This window comes from Nerophis lumbriciformis, linkage group LG25, assembly GCF_033978685.3.
Source record: "Nerophis lumbriciformis linkage group LG25, RoL_Nlum_v2.1, whole genome shotgun sequence".
Lineage (NCBI taxonomy): Eukaryota > Metazoa > Chordata > Actinopteri > Syngnathiformes > Syngnathidae > Nerophis > Nerophis lumbriciformis.
The window spans coordinates 9152501-9165000 of record NC_084572.2 but is presented as its reverse complement, the minus strand read 5'-3'; the positions used below and the strand labels follow the sequence as shown (position 1 = coordinate 9165000).

Below are 12500 nucleotides of genomic sequence, written 5' to 3'. Positions count from 1 at the left end.
AAAACCGTTTATCAACAACACCCAGAAACGCCGTCGGCTTCGCTGGACCTGAGCTCTTCTAAGATGGACTGATACAAAGTGGAGAAGTGGTCTGACGGGTCCACATTTCAAATTGTTTTTGGAAACTGGACGTCATGTCCTCCGGACCAAAGAGGAAAAGAACCATCCGGATTGTTCTGGGCGCAAAGTGTAAAAGCCAGCATGTGTGATGGTATGGGGGTGTATTAGTGCCCAAGACATGGGTAACTTACACATCTGTGAAGGCACCATTAATGCTGAAAGGTACATACAGGTTTTGGAGCAACATATGTTGCCATCCAAGCAACGTTACCATGGACGCCCCTGCTTATTTCAGCAAGACAATGCCAAGCCACGTGTTACATCAACGTGGCTTCATAGTAAAAGAGTGCGGGTACTAGACTGGCCTGCCTGTAGTCCAGACCTGTCTCCCATTGAAAATGTGTGGCGCATTATGAAGCCTAAAATAGCACAACTGAGACCCCCGGACTGTTGAACAACTTAAGCTGTACATCAAGCAAGAATGAGAAAGAATTCCACCTGAGAAGCTTAAAAAATGTGTCTCCTCAGTTCCCAATCATTTATTGAGTGTTGTTAAAAGGAAAGGCCATGTAACACAGTGGTGAACATGCCCTTTCCCAACTACTTTGGCACGTGTTGCAGCCATGAAATTCTAAGTTAATTATTACCGGTATTTGCAAAAAAAAAAAAAAGTTTATGAGTTTGAACATCAAATATCTTGTCTTTGTAGCATATTCAATTAAATATGGGTTGAAATGGATTTGCAAATCATTGTATTCTGTTTATATTTACATCTAACACAATTTCCCAACTCATATGGAAACGGGGTTGGTATATACTGTAGCGCTTTTCTCTAGTGACTCAAAGCGCTTTTACATAGTGAAACCCAATATCTAATTTACATTTAAACCAGTGTGGGTGGCACTGGGAGCAGGTGGGTAAAGAGTATTGCCCAAGGACACAGCGGCAGTGACTAGGTTGGCGGGAGCGGGGATTGAACCTGGAACCCTCAAGTTGCTGACACGGCCACTCTGCCAACCGGGCTGTACCGTGGAGGGCGAGGCTATACTAGTGTTGTTGGATCTAACATAATATTAGGAGAGTCCATAGTGGATCTAACATAATAGTGTGAGAGTCCAGTCCATAGTGGATCTAACATAATAGTGTGAGAGTCCAGTCCATAGTGGATCTAACATAATAGTGAGAGTCCAGTCCATAGTGGATCTAACATAATAGTGAGAGTCCAGTCCATAGTGGATCTAACATAATAGTGAGAGTCCAGTCCATAGTGGATCTAACATAATAGTGTGAGAGTCCAGTCCATAGTGGATCTAACATAATAGTGAGAGTCCAGTCCATAGTGGATCTAACATAATAGTGAGAGTTCAGTCCATAGTAAATCTAACATAATTGTGAGAGTCCAGTCCATAGTGGATCTAACATAATAGTGAGAGTCCAGTCCATAGTGGATCTAACATAATAGTGAGAGTCCAGTCCATAGTGGATCTAACATAATAGTGTGAGAGTCCAGTCCATAGTGGATCTAACATAATAGTGTGAGAGTCCAGTCCATAGTGGATCTAACATAATAGTGAGAGTCCAGTCCATAGTGGATCTAACATAATAGTGAGAGTCCAGTCCATAGTGGATCTAACATAATAGTGAGAGAGTCCAGTCCATAGTGGATCTAACATAATAGTGAGAGTCCAGTCCATTGTGGATGTAACATAATAGTGAGAGTCCAGTCCATAGTGGATCTAACACAATAGTGTGAGAGTCCAGTCCATAGTGGATCTAACATAATATTGTGAGAGTCCAGTCCATAGTGGATCTAACATAATAGTGAGAGTCCAGTCCATAGTGGATCTAACATAATAGTGAGAGTCCAGTCCATATGGATCTAACATAATAGTGTGAGAGTCCAGTCCATAGTGGATCTAACATAATAGTGTGAGAGTCACGGCCATAGTGGATCTAACATAATAGTGAGACTCCAGTCCATAGTGGATCTAACATAATAGTGAGAGTCCAGTCCATAGTGGATCTAACATAATAGTGAGAGTCCAGTCCATAGTGGATCTAACATAATAGTGAGAGTCCAGTCCATAGTGGATCTAACATAATAGTGAGACTCCAGTCCATAGTGGATCTAACATAATAGTGATTGTACCGTGGAGGGCGAGGGTATACTAGTGTTGTTTGGGAAAAGTAAACAATACATTATGTTGTCACTTTTAAGGACCGTTCACTATTCTTTATTTATTTTAAATTGCCTTTCAAATGTCTATTCTTGCTGTTGGCTTTTATCAAATACATTTCCCCCAAAAATGTGACTTATACTCCAGTGCGACTTATATGTGTTTTTTTCCTTCTTTATTATGCATTTTCGACCGGTGCGACTTATACTCCGGAGTGACTTATACTCCGAAAAATACGGTATTAGGTTGTCACTTTTAAGGACCGTGTGATATAGCAGTGTTTTTCAATCACTGTGCCGCGGCACACTAGTGTGCCGTGAGATACAGTCTGGTGTGCTGTGGGAGAGTTAGGGCTGCATGGGATTCTGGGTATTTGTTTTGTTGTGTTTATGTTGTGTTACGGTGCGGTGTTCTCCAGAAATGTGTTTGTCATTCTTGTTTGGTGTGGGTTCACAGTGTGGCGCATATTTGTAACAGTGTTAAAGTTGTTTATACGGGCACCGTCAGTGTAACCTGTATCGCTGTTGGCCAAGTATGCATGGCATTCTGTGTGTGTGCGTGCTGAAGTTGCACATATTTTGTGATCGGGCCGGCACGTTGTTGGAATGGATGAAAAGCGGACGTGACGTCAGCTCGTGGAGGACGATAAACTCAGTGCCTTTAAAGCACGATATAGTGACTGATGAACAACTTTGTTCGATAATGAAGGTTGCCTCAGCTCAAAGCCTGAGCCCCGACATTAATGAACTAGCATCCAAGAAAATATGGCAGGTATCTGGCTTGGGCACATCAGATTAGATCAGTGTGTTGCAAATTGAGCAGTTTAAAGTCCTGAATGGTTGGTTTATTATAATTTATTAGCCTGTGGAAAAAGTTAATGTTGATATTTACCTCAGAAGGCTGCAAATAGAAAAGAGGCATTACATTTTTATTTAAATTGTATTTGATATGCCATTGATATTTTTAAATTATTATTATTATTATTTGAAACTCGATTTTACATGTCACTATAAAGTTATATAAGCCTTGCTTGTTCAATATTCAATGCAAAACTTGTTTGGGTCCCTATTAAAAGGTTCATTTGTTCAACCTTAGGGTTGGTACTTTGTTCACTTTTACATTTTGGCCCACTCTGTATTTGAGTTTGACACCCCTGTATTACAACATACATCTCGAGACTTGCAACAGAGGGGAGGGAGTGGGGGCCATGGTGGAGGGCTGCAGCTCTTCAGGCGCTGCCCAGCCGTCCATCACCCGTAAGTGATTCGCGTCAAGGGGGTTGGATGGGGGTCGGGGGGGTGCCGTATATTTTTTGTGGATGCATGTGTGTGTGTAAGCCTGCCGAGTGTCTCTGTCCCGCGGCTTTGGTGTCGTGCAGCCGATAGTCAGTCCAAAGTCAACAACAACAGGTGTGTGTCCATGAGAGACAAAAGGCGCACCGGATTATAAGGCGCATTAAAGGGGTCATATTAAGATTTTTTTCTAAATGTAGAAGACTTCCTTGTGGTCTACATAACATGTAATGTTGGTTCTTTGCTCAAAATGTTGCATAGATGATGTTTTACACATCATCTTCAAATAAGAGCGTTTTGTGGGCGCTCTTATTTACGTGGCTCACCTTCGACAGCATCTTCTCCCCGTCATCTTTGTTGTAGCGGTGTAGCGTGCAAGGACGGGAGTGGAAGAAGTGTCAAAAGATGGCGCTAATTGTTTTAATGACATTCAGACTTTACTTCAATCAATAACGGAGCAGCCTCTCCTCATCCGTGGCTCACTAGTGCAACAACAACAACAACGCCGGAAATGTGTCCCGTGAAAAAACGTCCGACTGGAACTCGAATAACTAAAGTTCCTTGGGTGAATAATGTAAAGTCACTACACCGGTATGTTTTAGTGCTTTCATGGCGAGTTCACTGACAGATATAAGTAAGAACTTTACACTACTTTATATTAGAAATGGCAACAGCGGAGGATGAATGTCACATAACAAGAAGATAGAGAAAAAGAAGAAGCTTATCGACTACGGTGTTGGCACGGACTACAAAGGCGGACTCATGCACATTTTTAGGACTTATGCAGATCCCAAATACAGATCAGCAGGTACTAGAAGGTAAGAAAAGTTGGTTTTGCATAATACTGCGTAGGGCTGCAACAACTAATCGATTAAAATCGATTATAAGAATAGTTGGGGATTAATTTAGTCATGGATATATGCTATGCGCATGCGTAGACGCAATTTTTTTAAAATATTATTTTTTAAATTTTTATTTTTTATAAACCTTTATTTATAAACTGCAACATGTACTAACAGCTGAGAAACAATAATCAAAATAAGTATGGTGCCAGTATGCTGGTTTTTTTTCAATAAAATACTGGAAAGGATAGAAATGTAGTTTGTCTCTTTTATCCGATTATTACTCGATTAATCGAAGTAATAATCGACAGATTAATCGATTATCAAATTAATCGTTAGTTGCAGCCCTAATATTGCGAAACAAAACGCCAGATAATATGTCTTACCTTATACACACACCATAATAATACTCCTATGTTGAAGCACAGTACAATCCATCAAGCGGTGTGGCTTCATAGCTTACCAAAGTCCTACTAAAACATTCTGATAGATTTTTGAGCGCCGTGTGTAGTGTTCTATATTTTCAATGGAACATAGAAAATGTTGGTGTTGTTAACTTGAGTCATATTTGCAGTCTACACGTATCTCTTATGTGTGATTGCCATCTACTGGTCACACTTATCATTACACCATGTACCAAATAAAATAGCTTTGAGGTCGGTAAGCATAACCAAAATTATTCCGTACAGTAGGCGCACCGGGTTGTAAGGCGCACTGTCGAGTTTTGAGAAAATAAAAGGATTTTAAGTGCACCTTATAGTCCGTAAAATATCGTAACCTACTTACAGTTTACAACCTTGTCAAATGATATGAAACTATGTATTAATCACTAAGATCATTAGATTTATTTAACACATAAACCTTAGGCTTAGGTCAGGCTGATTAGAAAAACAAGTATACTAATCAAATATATCGCATAAAAAGGACTCATAAATAACTGACATAAAATACATTTACGTACAATTATACTGCGCTAAAGTAAATCAACTAAATGAGTAATGAATGTGTTTCTTCACTAAAATGTCAACAAAATAAAGTGCAATTGAAAATTCAGCTTCAACGCTTTAGTCTAATTTTTTGCGTTTTAATTTTTGCGTGAGAAAACAATACGCAAGTCTACAGCGAGGTGGCATGTAGGTGCTGGTGCCAGCAACTCATAGAGAGGTTTGTATGGAGAAATAGATACATATTATGTCCCGAGGAGGGGCAAGAGAAGCACCGCCATGTGAGGAGGCAAGGAAAACCTCGGGCAGAACCTTCAACTCAGGTTCTGTCCCAACAAGTTGGGTTGAGATAGAAGACGAGAGACAGAGAGAGATAGGACTTTTAAGAGACTACAGTCAATCAATCAATCAATCAAAGTTTCCTTATATAGCCCGAAATCACGAGTGTCTCAAAGGGCTGCACAAGCCACAACGACATCCTCGGCTCAGATCCCACATCAGGGCAAGGAAAAACTCAACCCAATGGGATGACAATGAGAAACCTTGGAGGGGGCCGCAGATTCACAGTTTCCCAAAACCATTTGAAATGTGGACTCGTCAGACCACAGAACACTTTTACACTTTGCATCAGTCCATCTTAGATGAGCTCGGGCCCAGCGATGCATTCCTGGGTGTTGTTGATAAATGGCTTTGGCTTTGCATAGTAGAGTTTTACCTTGCACTTACAGATGTAGCGACCAACTGTAGTTACTGACAGTGGTTTTCTGAAGTGTTCCTGAGACCATGTGGTGATATTGATTGATTGAAACTTTTATTAGTAGATTGCACAGTGAAGTACATATTCCGTACAATTGACCACTAAATGGTAACACCCCAATACGTTTTTCAATGATTGATTCATGATACAGATATATACTATCAGATATATACTATCATCATAATACAGTCATCACACAAGATAATCATCAGGGTGTATACATTGAATTATTTACATTATTTACAATTCGGGGGGGGGGGGGGGGGGGGGGGGAGTTAGGTTTGGTTGTTATCATCAGTCATCAACAATTGAGAACAGAGAAATGGACATTGAAACAGTGTAGGTCTGACTTGGTAGGATATGTACAGCAAGTAGTGGACATAGAGAGAGAGAGAGAGATCAGAAGGCATAAGAAAAGTATCTACATTTGATTATTTACATTTGATTATTAACAATCCGGGGAGGGTGTTAGTTTAGGGTTGAAGTTGCTTGGAGGTGTACTTTTATTGCGGTTTTGCAGGAGGATAGAGATGCCCTTTCTTTTACACCTGTTGGGAGTGCATTCCATATTGATGTGGCATAGAAAGAAAATTAGTTAAGAACTTTGTTGGATCGGAATCTGGGTTTAACGTGGTTAGTGGAGATAGTGGTGATATCCTTTACACACTGATGCCGCTTTTTGATGCAGTACCGCCTGAGGGATCCAAGGTCACGGGCATTTAATGTTGGTATTCGGCCTTTCTCCAGATTCTCTGAACCTTTTGATGATATTACGGAGCGTAGATGGTGAAATCCCTAAATTCCTTGCAATAGCTGGTTGAGAAATGTTGTTCTCAAATAATTTGTTCAGGCATTTGTTGACAAAGTGGTGACCCTCGCCCCGTCCTTGTTTGTGAATGACTGAGCATTTCATGGAAGTTGCTTTTATACCCAATCATGGCACCCACCTGTTCCCAATTAGCCTGTTCACCTATGGCAGGGGTCGGCAACCTTTACCAGTCAAAGAGCCATTTTGACCAGTTTCACAAATTATAGAAAACAATGGGAGCCGCAAAAATTTGTTGAAATTTTTAATGAAATAACACTGCATACAATTTTTTTTTTTTTTGCTTTGTGCTGGGTCTCAGACACGCTGCCCACACCTTTATGCGGAATTTGAAAGCTGGTGCGGCACGCGGGTTTTAAATGAATGGCACTTGTCAGCGTCATGCGTGCCGTGCTGGTACAGCATATAACACCCACTACAGCCAGCGTACCTGATCAGCCACACGTTGTATGGGGCTTCCGCTTGCACACGTAGGTGACAGCAATGCATACTTGGTCAACAACCACACAGGTCACACTGACGGTGGCGGTATAAAAAAAACAAACTTTAACACTCTTACTAATAATGCGCCACACTGTGAACCCACACCAAACAAGAATGACAAACAAATTTCGGGAGAACATCTGCACCGTAACACAACATAAACACAACAGGACAAATACCCAGAATCCCATGCAGCCCTAACTCTTCCGGGATACAATATGCACACCCCCCCCCACCAAACCCCGCCCACCTCAACCGACGCACAGAGGGGGCGGGGGGGTTGATGTGTGAGGGAGCAGGGTTGGGGTGGGGGCGGGGTTTGGTGGTAGCAGGGGTGTATAATGTAGCCCGGAAGAGTCAGGGCTGCATGGGATTCTGGGTGTTTGTTCTGTTGTGTTTATGTTGTGTTAAGGTGCAGATGTTCTCCCGAAATGTGTTTGTCATTCTTGTTTGGTTTTGGTTCAAAGTGTGACGCATTATTAGTAAGAGTGTTAAAGATGTTTTATATGACCACGGTCAGTGTAACCTGTGTGGCTGTTGACCAAGTATGCCTTGCTGTCACGTACGCATGCAAGCAGAAGATGTATAATGTATAACAAGTGTTGGGCTGGCACGCTGTTAATACAGATTGTAGAGCGCGCCAAATGTTATACCATCATGGCACGCCTTTATTATAGCCATAAGGGTGAAAATCCGTGAATCTGCGAGAGGCACTGTTATCCGGAAGTCTCACGAGAAAATTGGGGGGTTCAGCAAGTAAGCTGCTGAGCCGCATCAGAGTGATCAAAGAGCCGCATGCGGCTCCGGAGCCGCGGGTTGCCGACCCCTGACCTATGGGATGTTCCAAATAAGTGTTTGATGAGCATTCCTCAACATCCTCAGTCTTTTTTGCCACTTGTGCCAGCTTTTTTTAAACATGTTGCAGGCATCAAATTCCAAATGAGCTAATATTAGCAAAAAAATAACAAAGTTTTCCAGTGTGAACGTTAAATATCTTGTCTTTGCAGTCTATTCAATTGAATATAAGTTGAAAATGATTTGTTGTATTCTCTTTTTATTTATCATTTACACAACTTCACTGGTTTTGGGGTTTGTAGATGAATGTATGGGGAAGACTGATGGGATAACTGACAGAGGCCTTCTGAGGCCGCAGACGCGGGAACAGACGAGTGTGTTGTGTTTTCCGACGCGGCCATGTGAAGGAAATGGCGTTAGCTGCTCAGCGGCGACGGGGCGTAAGAAGGTCGTTTGAAGTGTCCGCCGCCAACGAGCCAGTGACCATATGTGGCGAAGTGAAGGAGCTGGGAAATGATGCTGTCCAGCACCAAATGCTGTGTGTGTGAGGGGGAAGGGCTTATGCCAGTGTATGTTTATGGTGGTGTGAGGCGCATGAAGAATGTCTGCCAGACATTCATCACTATGTATGCGTCCTTCTACAATAATGTCCCTCCTTCTATCTATTTTTAGCTGTTTTAGCCCCGCTCCTCCAGATGTGTGTGTGTGTGTGTGTGTGTGTGTGTGTGTGTGTGTGTGTGTGTGTTTGTGTGTTTGTGTGTTGTGTGTGTGTGTGTGTGTGTGTGTGTGTGTGTGTGTGTGTGTGTGTGTGTGTGTGTGTGTGTGTGTGTGTGTGTGTGTGTAAATTAGTTGCTCTGGCCATTTAGGGGAAAGACATTGCACCAATTACACTGCAAAAAGTCAGTGTTCAAAAACAATAAAAAAAAATGAGGGGTATTTTATTTGAACTAAGCAAAATGATCTGCCAATAAAACAAGAAAATTTGGCTTGTCAAGACTTTCCCAAACAAGTCAAATTAGCTAACCTCAATGAATTCAAAAATACCTTAAAATAAGTGTATTCTCACTAATAACAAGTGTACTACTGTCAGAATAATTGTATCTAAGTTATCACAAAACTTTGTGTTTCAATGAGTTCCCGGCGAGCAGACAAAAGCTGTCTTTGATCTTATCAATCAAAAGGCTTGTAAAATTCCACGGTGTAGGATGGGAAGCGACATGAAGGTGTGGGTTTCTTTGAGCTATTGTAATCCACAGGAAGATTTTGTCTTGACCCGAGATCTACAAAGCGGAGAGGAAGCAGGACCTGACCCCCCCCCCTTCCAGGCACCTTTTCTTTGAACTGTTTTGTAACCAAAGGCGACGGCTGTTTACGACCCCCTTCCTTTAGAAACAGCTGTTGCCATGTAATCAGGGAAGGTCCAAATAAAAGAGGAGGCGTACAATCTTTCGTCAGAGCGTGGTGGGAGTCTGTGCAAGGGTACCGGTCTACACGTTTCTCCTCATTGAGCCAAATTTAATTCTGTCTCTGTTTAATTCCTTGCTTCTTTGTCTGTTTAGTAGATGTCATCAGTGTTTGAACCTGACAACTACTATATGAGTACGTATTTTCTATTGTTTCATTGAAAATAAAACAGCAAAGTTCATTCGGCTGTCATCTTAAACTTAGACTTAGACAAACTTTAATGATCCACAAGGGAAATTGTTCCACACAGTAGCTCAGTTACAATGATGGAAAGTGTAAGGATGGAATGGACAATGCAGGTATAATAGACTAAATATAGCGATATAAAATATAACATATATACGTAATATATACATAATATATGTACAGTATACTGATATATTATGTCTATATCATATATACAATATATAACAATTACCATGTACAATATTACAGTATATGTGACAGCAGCAGCATAAAATAGAGAGTAAATCCAGCAGAAAATAAAAAATAGACATTAAAAACAAAGACATTAAACATGTTATACAGGACATGTTTTAATTATGAGACACAATTGTGTCAAAGTCATGATTTTTTTTTTTACATGCTTGAAATAAGAAATGATTACTTTAAAAAGGTAGTTTTATACTTGTGAGTGTTGATGACACGGCTTTGCAACACTTGATATTCTAGTTTCAAGCATGTTTTACTCAATATAGGTCATCAAATCTCAGCAACAAGCTGTAATATCTTACTGAGATCATTTAGGACCAAAACACTTAAAACAAGTAAAACACTCTAACATAAAATCTGCTTAGTGAGAAGAATTATCTTATCAGACAGAAAATAAGTAAATATCACCCTTATTTGAGATATTTCATCTTACTTAGATTTCACTTTTTGCATTGTGTGGACTTATTAGCTGGTCACAGTAAATAAACTTCCTGTGTTCGTGCTGGCCAGAGCAAACATCAGCAGTGTATGTGAGAGTGAAAAGGCTTTTTATGTCACATTATCTGGAACTCAAGGCACGCGGTTATGTTTCCCCGCCGCCTTTTGTGGCGCGGCGGCCACAGGACGGGATGTAGTAACATTAGCAGCCACCCCGCAAACCGCATTTCGCAATTAGCACACGCCTAAAAAGCCTGGATGAATTTGCCAAAACTCTCCCAGCCACAAGTGTTGGACACTGTTTGAAGAGCAAATGATGACATATGTGAGTGTTACACAAGTGCTGTGTCAGCAATACTTACTCTACGCATACCATGGAGCAAAACATCATTCTTTTGTAAGAAGTACTTCTTGAAGAGGAGAAGAATGTGGGGCAGTCGACGCTTTATTTGACCATTTTGTTGATTTTATTCATTCAAAGACAAGTGATAAAGCAAAATAAGTAGAAATGTCAGAAGCATCAAATAATTATGGAACAGTATTTTGTCCTGTGCCTGGTAGGTAGAGATGGGAAAATGATCGCTTCGCCGAGGAATCTTGATTACATCTTGGGAGATGCATGAATCAATATATATACATATATTCTGTATATGTATACATATATACATACATACTGTATATATGTATACAGTTGTTGCGTTTGGACCAGATGTTCCTCCAAGGGAATTTAAGTTACTGGTCAATCCCAAGTTCTTTTGATGACACATAAGCTGAGTTTAAATTATCACCAGAACAGAATAGGTATTTTGTAATTTATTTTCAAAGCTTTGAAGAGACCAGCCTATGACAACACATTCAATTGCGCAGCCAAGTTGGTCTGAAAACCTTACGGAAGTGCTGTGTTCTTCAATATGTCCCTCGCCCCCACCCTCCAGAAGTAATACACAAGTCAATTGTTCTACTCTGAGAAGAGACAGGATAAGAAATAAAAAGAGAAAGGAGTATTGCTACTCCCTGCATTCCAAGCTCAAGGTAGTCCACAGTGTACCCACAGTCATGAGATGGAGAAAAAATAGAAAGAGCACAAAGAGAAAACACTGGTTATTTCAAACCTGACTATAGAAAGAAATAACTCTTAAATATGGATATATGTAGATATCTATCTTCGTCACAGTATATACAGTGTATATATATATATATATATATATATATATATATATATATATATAATAATAATACCTGGGATTTATATAGCGCTTTTCTAAGTACCCAAAGTCGCTTTACATGTAGAACCCATCATTCATTCACACCTGGTGGTGGTAAGCTACTTTCATAGCCACAGCTGCCCTGGGGTAGACTGACGGAAGCGTGGCTGCAATTTGCGCCAACGTCCCCTCCGACCACCACCTATCATTCATCATACCATTCACCGGTGTGAGTGGCACCGGGGGCAAAGGGTGAAGTGTCCCGCCCAAGGACACAACGGCAGCGATTTTTGAATGGTAAGAGGCGGGGAGCGAACCTGCAACCCTCAGGTTTCTGGCACGGTTGCTCTACCCACTACGCCATGCCGCCCCCAATATATATATATATATATATATATGTATATATATATATATATATATATATATACACACACACATATATATATATATATATATATACACACACATATATATATATATATATATATATACATACACACACACATATATTCTGTATATATATACATATATACATACATACTGTATATATGTAAATGAAATGAAATGAAATGAATTATATTTATATAGCGCTTTTTCTCTAGTGACTCAAAGCGCTTTACATAGTGAAACCCAATATCTAAGTTAAATTTAAACCAGTGTGGGTGGCACTGGGAGCAGGTGGGTAAAGTGTCTTGCCCAAGGACACAACGGCAGAGACTAGGATGGCGGAAGCGGGGATCGAACCTGGAACCCTCAAGTTGCTGGCACGGCCACTCTACCAACCG

General features: G+C 40.6%; 1 protein-coding gene across 4 annotated transcripts in view; it reads left to right on the top strand.

Moving 5' to 3' along the window:
- dgki (diacylglycerol kinase, iota) overlaps positions 1-12500 on the top strand; it is a 159354-nt gene that overhangs the window by 1111 nt on the left and 145743 nt on the right. The gene's annotated exons all lie outside the window — the stretch shown is intronic.